This window comes from Epinephelus lanceolatus, chromosome 15 (genome assembly GCF_041903045.1).
Source record: "Epinephelus lanceolatus isolate andai-2023 chromosome 15, ASM4190304v1, whole genome shotgun sequence".
Lineage (NCBI taxonomy): Eukaryota > Metazoa > Chordata > Actinopteri > Perciformes > Serranidae > Epinephelus > Epinephelus lanceolatus.
Genome location: NC_135748.1, coordinates 13,319,988 through 13,335,951, shown reverse-complemented (window position 1 = coordinate 13,335,951; position 15,964 = coordinate 13,319,988). Strand labels below are relative to the sequence as shown.

General features: G+C 41.9%; 1 long non-coding RNA gene across 1 annotated transcript; it reads left to right on the top strand.

Annotated features, from left to right (window-relative positions):
- The first annotated feature begins 713 nt into the window (after positions 1-713).
- On the top strand, positions 714-2,246 carry LOC144466938 (uncharacterized). Its single transcript, XR_013493334.1, has 2 exons — positions 714-871; positions 1,537-2,246. It is a non-coding gene; the product is annotated as an uncharacterized LOC144466938 (long non-coding RNA).
- The last annotated feature ends 13,718 nt before the right edge of the window (positions 2,247-15,964 follow it).

Below are 15,964 nucleotides of genomic sequence, written 5' to 3'. Positions count from 1 at the left end.
TTCACATCAGCCAACATGGTTAGAGGCCCCTCTGCGACAAGCAGCATGAAACTGCTTTATTCAGTGTTTTAGTGATTTAAATCTCAAGGTCTGTTTGTTATGCAGAGGAAGAGGCCTCTGTGGATAAGTCAGCTCCCAGTAAAAACCTCGTCAACAAAAAATAAAATAAAAACCTCCTGAGCATCTGGAGTTTAAGTTATCAGAGGAAAAAAAGCATGCACACATTATCAGGTACTGATAATGAGGTACTGAGAGAGAGAGAGAGAGACTAACTAGGAGAAAAGGAGAACAGGTATAGGTCTTAAGCTTGGCTTTAAAGGATGACACGGGAGAGTGGGGCTATAATGACTGAATGCACCTTCAACAAATTTATTTTTGGATCATGGGCACCGTTAGGAGACCAGTGTCTGATGATCTGAGGGTTCTGGGGGGTATGTAGGCTGATTTTGAGAGGAAGAGACCTCTCTGGATAATTTGGCTCCCAGTAAAAAACCTCTCGAACAATGAACTCTGAAGGAATTCCACCTGGGAGAAGCTTCAGCTGCTTGCAATCTGCAATCCTCACTGCTAGACGCCACTAAATTCCCTTAAATCTTACACACTGTTCCTTTAACTTATTATAATTATATTTTCGACGGCACCTGAATGCATCACGACATGGGCTGCAGCCGGCTGCAGCAGGTGGTTGAGTGGCTGATGATGTCACCGGGGGTATAAAAAGCACAGCTGCATCTCCTCTTTCATTCATCCATTCACTGAGCAGAGGACTTGAGACGAGCAGCAGTCATTCACACGCCGCACCAAGATGAATAAGATGTGTATAGCTTACCTCGGAGCTCTCCTGCTGGCTCTCCATCTCATCTCATCACAGGTTAGTTTTGTCTCGGTTCATGTTTTTTTTTTTTAACGGCATTTGAACTTTAGTTTTCAAGGTTGAGTTTTAGCGCTCAGACTCAAAGTTGGGACTCTGTCCTCTTGGGCTTCCTGACACTGTCACAGGTGGCGTCTTCATTTGTAATTAAAGGATGTTTTTAGCTGTAAATGAGTGGGCTGTAGCTACCCACGGTGTAGACAACAAGCTGTGCAGAAAAATTAAAATAAATGAATAAAATAAAATGCATATAAGGGTTTAAAGGAACAGAACGATTAACTTTTGTAAAGAATCTGAATTTGATCCTTGGGACCAACGCCCTAAGGCGTCGCTGTCCAGAGAGCAGTCTTCGAATTTATTTTACCTCTTTTTTTTTTCCTGAAATAGAAGATAAAGTTAGATTTTATTAAACCCCACGTACATTAAATCATTTAAAAAGGACGGGATTATTAAATCATTGCCACTAAGTTTTGGGCAGGGACAAGTGTGGGTGTAACACTCAAATGATGCATGTTTTAGGCTTGTTTAACCTGTCCATTTTGGGCATCTTTACGCACGTATGTGTCCAGAGGATTGCTACGAGTTTGTTCATTCTGCCTTAATGTGGCACAGCGGCTGACGTACATGTAAAAGAACATGATGTAATGTGGTTCTGTGTGTTGCAGGTGGTCCATGCCCAGACCCCCCCAAATCCGGACATAGGTGCTCCCACGAACGGCTCTATGACAAACCGCACCACGACACAACCCACCGTCAACTCGACACCCAAAGACAACGGCGCCGGGAGGACCGACGCTTTCACGCTGCTGCTGCCGCTGGCTGTTGGCGCGTCTCTCCTCCTGGGTTGGTCCTAATGACCGGACTGATGGCTCTTCATACACTGCCAAGATGGTTGGACTGTGCACGCAACGTTATTCCAAGAGCAGATCTTCAAAAGTCCCTTCCCTACAACACATTTTGGATTCATAATACTTTTTGTCACTTTTTTTGGAATTTGTTTTCAAAGGAGCGCGCACTTCCGTAGCCAGAGTTGTGTCTTCATTTTACGCACCAACTAGGGACGCGCCCTGCTGCTCTGATGTGCTGCAGTTTAAACTGGGACTATGTGAAAATTTCCTCTATCCGGGAAAACGCCGGCCTCTTGGTTTAGGCCGTCGTCTTCTATGGAGGGAGGGAGAATATTTTTGGCAGGTGTAAGTCATACGACCTCTAAAAAGAATAATAATGTGATACTTGATGAGGCTCAGAGGGCCAAAAAGTGATTGTAAAGAAGTTTAGAAAAGTTTTGTATTAACAAATCTGGAAATGTGTGATTGTTAATGTGATTTTAGAGCTTAAATTTTGTAAGTCCAATAAACCTTTAAATTGTAAGTGACCAGATGGACTCGTGAGTTTGTTTTTTACTTAAGGTGTAGGGGAGACCGGGGGTGGTTGTAACATTTATGTCTGCATCCGAGCTTTTGTAATGCATTCAAAATGTGACAAACTTGTTACCAGTGTCTGCAATTAATGTGCAGTTTAGTCTCAAACGCATGGAGTGAAATGTTACTTCACCCCATGGTTGGGTTACTTGTAACAGTCTGGCGTGTAATGTAAATAAGGATTATGACAAACTTTTGTTAAAAGCTTAACTTTAACAATTGGGTTTGCGCTTGTCTGTACAAAAATGGCTGTTTCTCTCTCATTAGAACTAAAAGTCTTGTGGCCACACCTCAGCTTACCTTTTATTGCTATCAGCATTTTCAACATGCATGAGACTTACCAGACAACTTGAGTTTGAATTAGCATTTTAGCACTTCTGGTTTCCGCCTTTCAAAGTTGATGGTTTCTGGTTGGATGCCTGAAGTGTGTGGTTAACACAAGCTGAGTCTCTCACGTTTATTCTACAACGTAAATGCCCTACTCTTTCAAAGCTTTCGGTCATTGCTAAATAAGGCTACAGAACATCAAATAATGGCAACACTGAAGTCGTGCGACCATAGTGCCACTTTGTCTATAGCCTGATGTTAGCTTTGTACATCTGGCAATTGCATAAGGCTTCAAAAATCATGGAAGCATTCATTTGAAGATTATTCTGCTGAACAAAACAAGTTTCATAAATTTGTTGGCCAGTTTTTGTTTTTTTTATCTAATAACTCAATGGAAAATCCCATGGCTTTTTGATGAGGAAACAAGGCTGATGCCAACTTTTGCTTCGGCCTACAGGAAAAACATCATTCCTAGAGCACTCTATTCCTAATGAGGAATAAGGACTAAACTGATCATGTGCAGAGTGGATCAGGTGATTCGCAGCTTGTTCCTGGTTGGAGAAATTGAAAGTGTTACAACCCACCCCCAGTCTCCCCTTTAGCATGAGGCAAGCTTGTAATGAGTTTTATGGTCAAACCTGAAGATAACTGTGCGCTTAGAGTAAAATGTTCTCAGCCATTAAACCTAAAACAGATTCTAAAAGCTACCCAAGGCTACTGCAAAGAGTTAGGTCTACTTAGAGTGTAGATATCAGTTGCACCTGGGATTATCCAGATCTGCTTAAATCTGAGGCTCCTAATCTGATGAGTTTAATGTGTAAACATCTCAGTGCTGACACACTGAGGAACAATACTGTGGTTCACATTTTGGGAACAGAATTTCTCAGTCTAGGAAACGCATCTCAACCACACTTCCTTTGCATTTTAAACTGTCCAATGCTACCATGCAGCTATTTCAACACTTTGCATTTCTATTATTTGTCTATGCTTTTTTTGGTGCAAGTATCATGTTTTATTTACCTTTAGCTACCCTAAACAGTCTTCATATTTCAATAAACGAACATGGATTGATGCTGAGCAAGGTCCCATGGTCATCTGGTATAGCTTCCAACTGCTAACAGCTAGCTTGCTCTGTGCTCTGGCATATTATTTATAGAGAAATGCATGTAGTCTGATACACTTAAAGCCCTCCTCCACTCAGATAGCTTGCTTATTGTTGCTTCACTGTGCAGTTTGGCGCTCAAAGGGCTGTTTTCACATCCATCAAACGGTGTCACTTTGTTAAAGTGGTGGGGATATATGGGCTCAGATTGAAAGACATTTTTGAAATGTTCTTTAACATATGTGATTCAAGGCAATGTCACGAGGGATCAGTATGAGGTCAGAGTCCTCCCACAGAAAATTTTTTTTTATAGTGGGGAATTTTGGGGCACCAGTTTGTGGTGGAAATGTCTTTTTTTTTAATGTAAAGGAAACCACAAAATATAATGGAATATAATGCAGTAACGCTCTCAGGCATTCTGTACAGCTTTCAAGTATTTATTCTCCTGTTGATCAACTGTTTTTCATCAATGCTGAGTCAGCACACATGTAGGCATGATTTCCTCTTCCTTGCGCTTTTGTTTGGGGAAGTCACCTTCGCAATGCGCAGGTGGCACCCACCGACACCAAGCCCGGGACTCAGAGAGACAGGATGGAAAACTTGGACAAGACGAAACTGTGTCAAGAATTTGTCAGCTGCTGATGTGCACATCCACATTTCTGGGTCATGTCAGAATCAGTGGGCTGGGGGGGCTTCTATATTTACATTTGTTTTCCTCCAGTGCACTTACACTGAGAAAAGGGAAGTGTTGTGTCCACTGACACATTTGAAATGAGCATATTTGCATATTCATATATTGTAAAAGGAGATAAAATTTTAAACAAGGTAATTAAACATATCAGACAAAGGTTATTATTCAAAGCAGAGTATTTCTATGTCTTATAACATATCAAGAGGAGTCATTCTCCCTTCAGTTGTTGGCACACAGACAAACTTATATTCTATGAGCTCACATCAAGCCTAAAGTGAAACCATGGGGTCATGTAAACCATTTACCATCATCTGGCCGCAAATAAGTTACAAAAGTAAACATTGTTTTCTCAGCGCACAAAGGGAGGATGTGAGTACTAGTACTTTAATAATTGACTGAGGGGGATGAATAATTTAAAAGTGGTGAGCCAGGCCTCCTCCTTCATCTGGTGCAGGGGCTTTGCCATCAAAGGGCCTCTCTATCTCCTGGAATTCACCTGTTGTTACCCCCTCCCCTCCTTTTCCTCTTCCCCCTTGCGTCCACCCTTGATCTGTGTGGGAATTGCATCCCCCCCTCCCCGATCACATGACAATGGCTGTATTGTCCTTATCTGCTCCAAAGCTAGACTCGGATCAGGACCTCTGCTTCATGAGTCCTGTCCCTACCTCCCCCTCTCCTTCATCAGCTTCTTCCTCATAAACATGTTTTTTTTTTATCTTCATCCTACCTCAGTCTCTTTTCCCTCTGTCTATACTTCATAATCCAGAGCTAAAGAGGCCTGACGGAGCACTCGCCACATTCCTGCAGTGCTGCCGTGAAACTTTAATGCCACTGGAGTGTGGTCAGGTGATCTAGAGAAGAGTTCTCCTTTAGTTGACCGCCAGAGTGTGACCACTTAAGGCCCTCCTGCAGCCACTCCACGCCTCTCCTCCTGTCCACCTGAAACGTAAGGAGAAACCTGAGTTCAGGCTTAGGTGTTTGTTTGCTGGTGAAGGCGGGAGCACATGCTAGGGAGCAAACAAAAAAAAACAAAAGAGGAAGGACAGGAGGAGGGACAGGGGGATCAGGGAGAGGTGAAGGACACTCCAAAGCTTTCATCGCTGAGCTGAACAACCCCTCTCACATCTCTTGTTCTTTTCCAAGCATGAATCTGCATTTCAAAACAGTCAAAACCATGAAGCCGCTGATAAGTGGTTTCACACTAGCTACTAAATGGCCACACTCCTTTTTACTATTACAACCATCTTTTCTGAATGTTTCAAGCTTTAAGAGCAAGTTTTATCCCTCAACAGTGATTCAGCATTCATTCCACAGTGCCTCCATGGCAGGGGCGGAGCAGTGGGGTGGCCGCTGGGGCTCCAGCCCTCAATGTTTTTTCAAAAGCCCACAATCTATGCTATTTCCTAAAGAAATCTAATGTAATTGAGTACATTTTCTCTTTCTAATGTCGTAATATTCATTTCAGAGTATCAAAGACCAAATTTACTTCAGATTCTTGATTTGTAGTTAGAGCAGCCCAGATTATTGTGGCATTGATTCAAATGTAGCAGATTTGTCAGCCAAACGTTCATTCTGCGAACTTGACTCCAGCATAGTATAACAAAAATAGGTTCCAAAATTCCTACCCTGACTTAAGAATAGTAACAATAAACGTTTTCTGCATCTTTTTAGGTGGTGGTATTTGGAAAACAATTAGATCCAAAATTGGATGTAGGCGCTAGAGGACTTTTTTTCATGTTTTTCTCAAATGATGTACAGATTTTTATGCTTTTTATTACCTCAAATGGTTTTAAAAATAGTGCATATAGCTGCCATTTCTCCAAGGGGCATGCCTCCGGCACCCCTAGGTTTGGGCTGAGCCCTGAATGTTAAAAACGTCTGGCTCCGCCCCTGCTCTATGGAGTCTAAGGGCCCTGACACACCAAGCTGACAGTTGGGTGTTGGTCAACGTCGGGCAGTCAGTAAGCATCTGTTTCCCTAGTTGTTGTGGTATATTCCACGCCATTGGCACTAGTTGGCCTTTGGTGGCTTTTTTTCCGCCAATGCAGCTTGTTGAATCGGAGTCGGAGCATGTTAATGAAATCACTCTGATTGGCAGTTCATCTCAGTGCATGAAAAGAGAAATGGAAGTGAGGAAAGCAAGCAAACAACTACAGTCAAGGGGGCGTGACACTGAAACAAACTTGTTATATGAGGTAAGATTTTTTTTTTAGCTATTGAGCTCTTTAGCTAACCTGGAAATCCAGATGCCCCACCCCTAGCAAATTCTAATTTGCACTGCATAGGCATCTGGCCCCGACGAGCAGAGCCCAGTGAATTGTCTGACAGAGGCGGTCTCTGGGCAGGCATAACATGATGAAGACAACACTGCGCCGTAGGAGTCGAAAAGTAAACAGCCAAGATGGCAGCTGCCAAAGCACCGCGTCCATTCAATTTAGCTTTGGAAGAAATGCTAAGCCAACTACACTTATCTTTTTCCTTGCGAGAGGAACAGAAGACTGCCCTAGAAGCCTTCGCTTCCAGGAAGGATGTTTTTGCTGTTTTGCCGACGGGATACAGCAAAAGCGTAATATATCAGTTAGCCCCGGCTTTGTCACCTTGTTTTTTGCTCTGATTGGCCATCGTGCTATCCAGTTGCGTGCGGCAGCATTTGAAATGCCTCAGTTAGTGCCGCCCCTTGGGTAGGAAGGATGTATCGGTGAGGACCAGACTCAGAATCTCTCTGGATTTGAGTCTGGATTTCCAGGCTACTCTTTAGCAAAAATGGTTCATAATTGTTTGGGTTGTTGTTGTTAGTGCGTGGTATATATCTCTTGTTCATTCAACTTTGGGTCAGGTTGTTATTGTGCTAACTGTCTGACAAGCACCTTTGATCCATCCTGTTGGTCTTCCCATTTTGAGCAACAAATGCAGACACCACCTTCTGGTAGGGAGAGTTATTTCCTCTCATGCAGGCACGGAGCGTTTGTGCTAGTTGACATTTGGCTGAAGTCTTAGTGGTGCGTTCAAGTGCAACTTTCCAGCCGAGACATGTTGGCCTAAGTCTCTGATGTCAGGTTGGTGTGTCTGGGCCTTAAAACAGGAGCCTGAAGTTTGTTGCCTCTCAATAAGTCAAAGACTATCACATGCTGGAAACAGATATACTATACCTTAGCTGTGGCTTCCCAGCATAATGCTCACAGCACCTGACAGCTTCAAGGAGGGCTGCTATGTAGCTTCTGCTTCTACATTGGCCTTTTAGATGACGACTGTAGGAGAACTGAAACACTGAAGTCAATAACGTAATGGCATGTTGGCTAGTTACTGTTTAAGGGAGGTTAATGAGATGTATTACTTAGTGAGGTGGTGCTGTGATTGGTTGCTGAGTTGAAAAGTACATTTTGAGAGTTAAAACTTCTGCAGAGAGAGGAGAGAAGCAGTGAGTGTGAGAGAGACAGAGAGATCTAATTTCAAAGCCTGCTGTGAGCTTACTGGCTGCATGGAGGGAGACAGGAAGCAACGCTTTGTTGGTTTTTGTGTGTTTTAAAGAAACGACATTGCTCTCCATTGAAATCAATGTAAAACCACACCACAATCCAAGGCGACTGAGGAGGAGAGTGCCTTAACCATGTCAAAATGTATGACTTTAAAGGAACACGTTAATGCCGACCCCGTGGTTTTTTCATCAGTCAGGTGGAGGTTTTAGAGACTTGACAAAGCTTAGCAACAGGAACACCATTAATCACACTTTCATAAAGAGGTTGTATCATCTTATTATCCACAATATTATAAAGATCTGTTCTCTTATTACATTCACTGTACTGATAAAAGCTATAATGGCACAAATCATCGCTTGAGGGAAGCTCAGATGTGCTCGCTCACCACACCCTGTACAAATGTGGAACTTGAGACTCAGTTCAAAGACACTAAACATTTAACAACTGCTATACACTCAAGGCGTGTGATTTCTGACTGATCTTGACAAGATAAGATTTCACCCCAATCCTGAATACAAGCAGGTATAGCAACACAGTGCCGTAACAGAAGACACTTTATCAGATGCATGAGGCGCTGTAAGACTCACTCATGTAATGTTTTAGATATAGCATGATGTGGTTAACCACCAGCCCCCCCATCCCCCCATATGCCCCTCACTCCATTTCCAGTCTTGGTTGAGCTCTGCGGGTTGTAGTCAAATGCTGTATGCAGATCAGTCAACACGTCCTCTTCCCCCTTCCTGTTTTTGACACCTTTGATTATAACGTACTATAAAATTACAACAAATACCAGCTGTTAATGGCAGGGCTATCCATTTACTTGGTTACAAAGACAACCATCTAGAAATCATTTTGGTTTTCTTGTGTCATTCTACAGTAAGTGTCTTTCTAATGCATAGACTTCATGTATCCAGTTCAGAGCCCAGGGTATAGAATGCAGATTAAATGTCATTGTCAGGGTGTATTTGTCCCGTTTCCCTTTTCCATCACACAGTCTGTTGTGGAACAGCTGTTCACAGGGCAATAACTTTACCTCAGATTATCACACATGGGACATAAAAATGAGATGCTGATACTGGTTCACATACCATGTAAAGGCAACAGTTTGAACACTGACCTCTGGGGCTCCAGAGGCAACTATCATGTTCTTCCCAAATGATGTACAGATTTTTAGGCAGTCTATTATTTCAAATGGCATGGAAAAAAGTGCATATATCTGCTGTGAACGGTGTAAAATATCCTTAAGGGAGCATGCCCCAGGACCTTCTTAGGTTTAGGCCAAGCCCTGAACATTTACAATGTCTGACTCAGCCCCTGGTAAAATCTACCAGAATCAAGCCCTTCTGAAGTTCACTGATTGATGCATTATTTCTATTTAATATGTACAATCAGTTTTCATGCTCAGATAAGCAAATCAGCTGTTGGCTCATGGCTGTAGCTTTATATTTACATTACAGATATGAAACTATTGCAAACTACTATGTTCTGTCAATAAACTGTTGCGTAAAACTCATCCTACATATGTTAAAATGTAAATATCACATTTAAACAATTCCTGCCCCACATAAAATGTAACTTTATGTACATTAAATATCCACATGAGCAACAAAACTGTGTGTTTGTTTTTATTATTCTTTTTTACAGTGTCATATACTTTCGCAATTTAATCAGACTAGTCCATACCCATTGGTAGCTTTGTCACCTTCTACCTATGCCAATCCTCAATACCTATGTGCAGTTTCACATAGATTGACCACGTCAGTGAGTAGAAAAACATGGGACAGACAGAATGACTGACTGACAGAATGACACACTGACAGTTTCCGTGATTATGTACAGCATACCATACCATGACTTATTCATACCAAAAATTAGAAATAAAACAACAACATTGGGCCACAGGGGGAGCCACAGCGATCGGTCGCATTTGAGCCATTTTTAAGCATTTTTCTGTTGTTATAGCGCCACCCTGTTGCCAATTAGAGTTAAATTTCTCCAGTCACCTTGAGGCGTCCTGTTCTACATATCTACCAAGTTTAGTAAAAATTGATATGGCGGTTAGGCCTAGATAAGAAATTAGCTCTGTAGCGCCCCCATTTTGTTTGATGGGGTCAATAATGGAGGGGTCCCCTCAGATTATGTGTGGTCATGTGCCTACAAAGTTGCATGGTGATCGGTGAAACCCTTGAGATGTCATACACCTTTATGTGATGAGCCACGCCCTCCGCAATATTCATTGCCTTATAGAAGCTCAGTTTTAGTAAGTTTTCCAACTTTTGCCAAGAGGGGACTTTAGATATTGGTCCCTAGATTATGTTCACCGAGTTTCATGCAGATCGGTCAAACTTCCTAGGAGGAGATCGATTTGAAGTGTTTTTCAAAAAGTTCAAAATGGCTGAAAATCTATATAACCGGAAGTTATGGGTTCCTGGGCCAAATTTGTTCCTCATGAGGAGAGACATCTCTGTGCAAAGTTTCATGTCTCTACAACATACGGGGCATGAGATATGCCCATTCAAAGTTTGCAATTTCAATAGGTTGCTATAGCGACCCCCTTTGCCCAATTGATGTAATGTCAATTACATCAATTGGCCAGTAATGTGGAACAGACACACAGACACACAGACACACCAACAGAGTTTTTGCCATTAGATAACCACACAACACATGTACCCTGCACTGAGCAGGAGGAAATCCTGGTTGTGTGTTCACAGCCTTAAGGTATTATGGCAAATTGGTGTGCAGTTCTATGTGGCATGCATATAGCTGTCCATGGTGTTTAGTGAGCAGTGTGGACAGATGTCTGTGCCCATCAGCCCCGTTAAAAACACCCTATCCCCTGTGCAGTGTACTCTATAAATAATTTTGTATTGAATGAGTTGCATGTTTGTGTTAGTGGATGTAAAGTAGGTAGAAAAAAAGTATTAAGGTAAGTATTTTAATGTTTTATGCAAACACATACATGTTGTAGGATAAGAAATGCCATATTTTGCTCTTAAATATAGTTGAAGCTACAACCAAAACCTCTATAAACTACAGCTAAGACTTTAAGTGTTTGTCTGGACAAATGGAGTTTGTTTGAAAAGTCGTCAGCAAACTTTGAATTGAATCACTCAGTGCATTTACACGCACAATGAAGTCGACCTGAGCCTGGTCTCACTCTGAAGTCGTCAAATCCGGCGCTTGGGCAGTGACTGGCAGCATCAGAAACCAACAAAAAAAAGGCATCCTGTAATGTCGGCAAGATACGCTGCCAGTTGCCATTATAGTTAACGGCGCCTGGTGGCCTCAGGTGGAAACGCGGTGGGACAAGGACGAAAGTTTAGGTGGTGAAAGTCTGAGTGTGGTAGCGGGAGGGGTGGTGTGTGGTTCCAACAAACACCGACTTTCACCTGAGAGAGCGATGTTCGCATCCCGTAAGATTCTAAAGCCAAATCCTGTTATTTTTTCCGGTGTTGTACCAACGTAGTGCGGTTATTTAGAGAGGGACTGTATGTAAATGTAAATTTCCTGTGAAACAGAAGTGTATCTTGAAAGAGGACAATGCATGTAACAGGCAGAGCTTGACATGGCGTCCCAGAACGCCAACAACCAATGCACAGAGGGTACCTTGCATGTCGTATGTGGACACATAAAGTCCATGACCAAAACGTCAATATGTTACGAGGTCGGAGTGAATATGCTGTCGAGCTACAGTTATAGCTCGACTAGGCCATTTAATAGGACTACTGTTCTTGTCCCAGTATACAAGCTCGGGAGGGGAATCAATGACTGAAGTATGTCCGACTCAGCTACGACAGATGGCAATATGCCCCCTTACAGCTTGTTAGTATTGGACCTTTTTCCAGTTGACCTATTACGTCACAGTCCAAACAATTGACAGACAAGTTAGCTAGCTGCAAACTAGTATTTTAAATATTTAACTCTTTCAGCTGACGTAGCATGAACTGTGACTCCTCCCCTAGATTTTGCCATGTTGTTACCAGCTTCTTCTTCTGTTACGCATTTAATGCTATTCGACTTCTGGGTCAAAGCCCTGGCCAGTTTGGGTCTGATTGACTGTATAAGCCTCCATGCAGGAGTAATTCGACTCCCAATCACATTATCTGGCTGTGTTAGTCTGACTTTGAGAAATTCTATTTAGCACCATTTCAGTCAGACTAACATGTTTAGATGTATTTTAAAAGTCCGGTTTTAGTCGGACTAACACAATAAACTGATTTTCTCTAATGTCATGTAAACATACTGACTGTAGAATTTGTAGAGTTTCTACTAGTGTCCTCAAACTAGGTCACTACCTTCTGAACTGAAATCAGCTTCATGGAGTCATGGCTACATGAATACAAAAATGTGCATGTGAAGATTAGATTGACATCAGTGAACAAGCAGAAAACATCCAAAATGACACAATGACACTGACCAAACTGCTTTTGTTGTGCTTGTCTTTGTCCTACAAAGTCGGCGAGAGAACAGTTTGATATGTGACACGGTTCAAGACTAACAGAGTTTGAAGTTTGTCCTGTTGTTAGGAATTTGCTTTCAGTGAGGGCTTGTATAATCAAGATCGTGGAAACAAGGCAGGACAGACTTTATTTATTTTATCAAGTAATATTTCTGTTCTGAACTCTGACATACTATAAAATCCACCAAGATTTCGTAAACTCAGAGATATGCATGTTTATAATTTCTATTATGGGGAGCCATTGTCATGCTTTAAAAGGCAGGCTCATTCATCAACATGGCCTAAGCAGCAGCATTTTCAAAGTGTACAGTATGTAGCACAATCACTGTAAAGTGATACCATTTGTCCATTAAAGAGGATTGGGGCAGTGGCCTGTTGCATAAACCAGTTTTGTATAGTTATGCTACTGATGTTACATCTCTTTTGTTAGAGACATAAAGACAGTGTATCCAGCCACCCATCTACATGTCCATCGTGGCAAAGAAGTGGATGCTATCCAAGCATGCATTGGCCAAGAGTTCTGCACAAGTAACCAGTCCATCACAGAGCTTAGACATATAGACCCACATGGTGTGACCTGACCATGTTTGACCTTGAGCTGCATCCACAAACAGTCTTTAGAAGAATGCTGAGCTTATGCAACCAGAAGTTAATCTGTGGAAGGTGCAGCAAGCTGAAGGAACCCCTGTGTTTGGGAAATCCCTTCACCTGGCAAAGCCCAGCTGTGTTAATCCTCTGGCTCAAAGAAGAACATGCCTACAAACACGTGCACACACACGCACACACACACACACACACACACACACACACACACACACACAGAGAGATGGCTTATATGAGTATATGTGAGGAGCCCATCCTCTGGTAAAATTTCATTAGCACATCCTTCTCTGTCAGCCGTGAGCGATGGCGACATTTGCATGTGGAACACGGAGACCAGGATCAAATGAGAGGCACTGGAAAGAGCTGGTCAGGTGGGAGGGATGGAGCAAGGATGAAAGGAGGGAGAAAGGGATACCACACAAATCCGCACATCCGGAGAGGGGAATGTCAAAGGAAACAAGAAGCCAGCATGGGCTCTCTGTGTTCTGCTGTGTGTCATATTGTAACCAACAAGAGTAGCTTCATGTACGTGACTTAAAGCTCTACATTTTGGTGACCATGCTGGTTTTCATGCATTTCTTTATAAGAAAGTGTTCCATGTTGTAATCTGTCCTTCGTGCTGTAACCATCCAGTGACATTACTTCCTTTGTCATAGAGGAGTACGAGCTACATCATGAGGATCCTGTAATATGTATAAAAAAAAATCCTCATTTTGGGTGCTTGTTAGGTTATTAGCATAGCTTGAGTGAGCTGTATGTGACATTCAAAGCATATGAATCAGAATCTGAGCTGCAATGGGTGTAATGATACATCGATCTGGACTATCAATTCAGTCCAGTATTATTGATGTAAAGTGTTAAACATTGATACAAATCTCCTCCAGATACCCCCTTCATTTTGAAATTCCCCTGGCATGTCTGTCTAACAGAGCTAACAGGGTGAAAGGACTAACAGCAACAGTACTGACAGAGCTAATGGTGTGAACACGGAGGGGGGACTGGAGGGTGGGTGCTATGCTTCTCCACTGCTACTGTTTCGCCACAGCGGATCGAATGGTATAATCAGCAGTAGCCACCGTATGAGCACAGTGCAGAGTGCTGGCAAATAGCCAGCCAGAGGGACACACTCATAGGGACTCACATGCAACTAACATGCATGCGTGGCCATACCAGCTCCCTCAACAAAGAACAGAGAAGCTCAGATCGCAACCATAGATGTACAGTACAATAATAACTAGATACCGGATGACAAGATGGTGCCTATTCATTCCAATTGAGTTGCTCGTCTGGTGTATATGTAAAAAAAAAAGTTTCTAGCATCCATGTTTACTTCCACAATATGCGGCCCACTGAATATGCGCTGTCGTTTTTTTCCCCGCTGGGGATGCATGCAAATTCCTGCTCTGCCCGTAGACTTTACATTGTGACGAAGTCACAGATTTTTAGATCATTTTTCTTAGCTTGAGCAAAGTTTTAAAAAGGTGATTTTTTTTTTTTTTTTTGCTGCAATACCATAAGTGGCCACTGGGGGAAATTTTGAAGCATGGCTGAGCTGCTTTCCTGGACACCCGATTAAAAACACATAGAGGTAGCATAGCATCATGACTTCATTCTCTGCCCAACACAGTGCTCCAAACAACTTTTTATGCTAGATTTAGTAACTTGTCAGATCCTCTTTATTTCTAAAAAGCAACTAGTGGCAAATTAAGCAACTTACTCAGACCATCAGGGAAAAGAAAATATTATCTTTACATAACAAATAGTGGTTTGCTGCTATATTCTGAATGTCATATGCAGAACCTTTAAGCTTGAAGGCAGGAGGAAACAGTTAGCCTGGCTCTGTCTAAAGTCAAAATATGTGAGAACAAGAGTAGTTCCCAAATTGTCAAACTAGTCCCTAGATGAAGCTCTTAATTGCTAATGCACCTACAGAAAGCCACACGCTCTAACTAGCCTCTTAATCCCATTCTTAATTGTCTTAAAGTGGCCTGATGCTTTGTGTTATTCTCAGACTGAGTTGTCCTCCTTTCAACTGATGTAGAACAGGTTTTATGCTAAATTTAGCGAGGATGCTAGCTGCATGCTGATTGTAGCAACAGTGAGCTGGGATTTGGGGATTCCTGGGCACTATAATAAAATCAGGGAATGGTGGACCTGATCTTAAATAACACCACAGTACAAATAGCTTGTCCCCTTCTTATCAGGTCATGAAAAAGTGAAAAAAAAAACCCCATGATTCACATTATAAAGGATTATTTGAAAATGAAATTTTGTTATGGACAACCTGCCTTATTCTTTCTTTTATCGAGAAAAATGTTAATTTGTAGAAAAAATAAAATCTAAAACAAGATTTTTTTGCCGTGCACACTTGGAACTGAGAATGACGTGGTTCATTAAAGTGAAGTGATGTTAAGTAAGAACAAAACTGTTCTACAGAATACAGAAGGAAATGTGACTGTTGAAATGTTGAAATGTTTGCTTTTAAAGTTTTGGGAAAAACAATATACGGACAGCAAATAATGTGAAGGTAAGTAATAAAAAACAATCCTATGTGTAAAAATTACCTTTCAACTGTTGAACTATAGTATCAGGACTAATCATGAACGTAACAGTGACCATGTATAGATTCCCACATGATAAATGGGTCAGGATTATGAGGAGCTGGAGTCAATTGAGACTCTGCAGGCACTCAGTGTAACAACTCAGTTTAGGCCACTTTCCAGTACTGTAATTGGCTGACTGGATTGATTTCGTGTGAGCTGACTCCAACCCTTTAATGTGGACAGTATAAGTACTTCAGGGAAAGTATCTGCTTGTGGTCTGCTGGTGTTTGATCATGCGAAGTTGTTACCCAACTCTTATGCAATTTGTCTTTCTTCAGTCACACATACACTTGCAGAAGAGGATGCATTTTAGTTTTTAACAAGTTTCAAAATAATGTGTGCAGAAATTGCAATATGAGGGTCACCCATTTAATTTTAATTTTAATAATGCTTTAAGTTATGCAAAAT